Raw genomic sequence first — 1,006 nt, 5'->3', positions numbered from 1 at the left:
CTCCCGCAATAAATATATTTTTAATGGCGCGCGGCATAGCCGCTTATTTTTTGTATCACCCCAGGGGCTCTATTCTTGAAAAAAAAAACGTATATGAAAGTTTAGGGAAATGCTACAGTATATGTTACGTATACTATAGTACTTCCCTAGACTTTCGTATACGTTTCTTTTCAAGAATAAAGCCCCAGAGAGGTATTATCTCTCTGGGGAAATTGCTTGATTAATAAAAGTGAGCTAATCTGAACGCAGCCCAGTGCCTTGATTTGTTACATATCTCGCTCGCGCTAGAGTCCTAGATTTATCAGAGAGGCGCAACCGGCTTAAGTCAGTATGACAAAGGTGCTAAGGAGAGTACTAAACATGGCCGACGTGCTATAAAACTGCCTTTAAACTATATCAAACAAGATAAGACGTATAGGATAATGTGAGACAGAATGTATAGGATAAAATGAAATAGAAATATGTCACTAATACTATAAATGACTGCCAAGTCACGCAATTGGTTAGATTGCAACAGCGAATCAGAATGCATAACACCGGTTGCGCCTCTCTGATAAATCTAGAGGCCTGTTCTTTTTGACTGAACTTTTGCACCAGTTCATCTTTCTTCCTTTTCTCTCCAGGAGGAAGAAAGAGGAAGAAAGATAAACTGGTGCAAAAGTTCAGCCAAAAAGAACAGGCCTTAGGACTCTAGCTCGCGCATGTGCAGTTCATTTTTATCCACGGTGAAATCGTGAGGGTGTCGTCACATGCGGCGTAAACTGCGTAAGCGTAACCTGCGTATTCTAGTAATTTACTAGAATACGTTATCTTTTATTTACTAGAATACGCCATTTTGAAAGCTGACATTCACATTGGGTGTATTTCGCGGAAGGTTAGAGAAATGCGGAACTAATGCAATCAATTGCTGATTAGAATTTCTGTTGTACACTCTAAAGAAATACTAAACGAATTTACGATTGGTTTTCGTAACCTACGCAACTCGAAAAGTACGACTCATGGGGAA

This window comes from Trachymyrmex cornetzi, unplaced genomic scaffold (assembly GCF_001594075.2).
Source record: "Trachymyrmex cornetzi isolate Tcor2-1 unplaced genomic scaffold, Tcor1.1 scaffold87, whole genome shotgun sequence".
NCBI classification, from domain to species: domain Eukaryota; kingdom Metazoa; phylum Arthropoda; class Insecta; order Hymenoptera; family Formicidae; genus Trachymyrmex; species Trachymyrmex cornetzi.
This window is presented reverse-complemented; position numbering follows the sequence as displayed.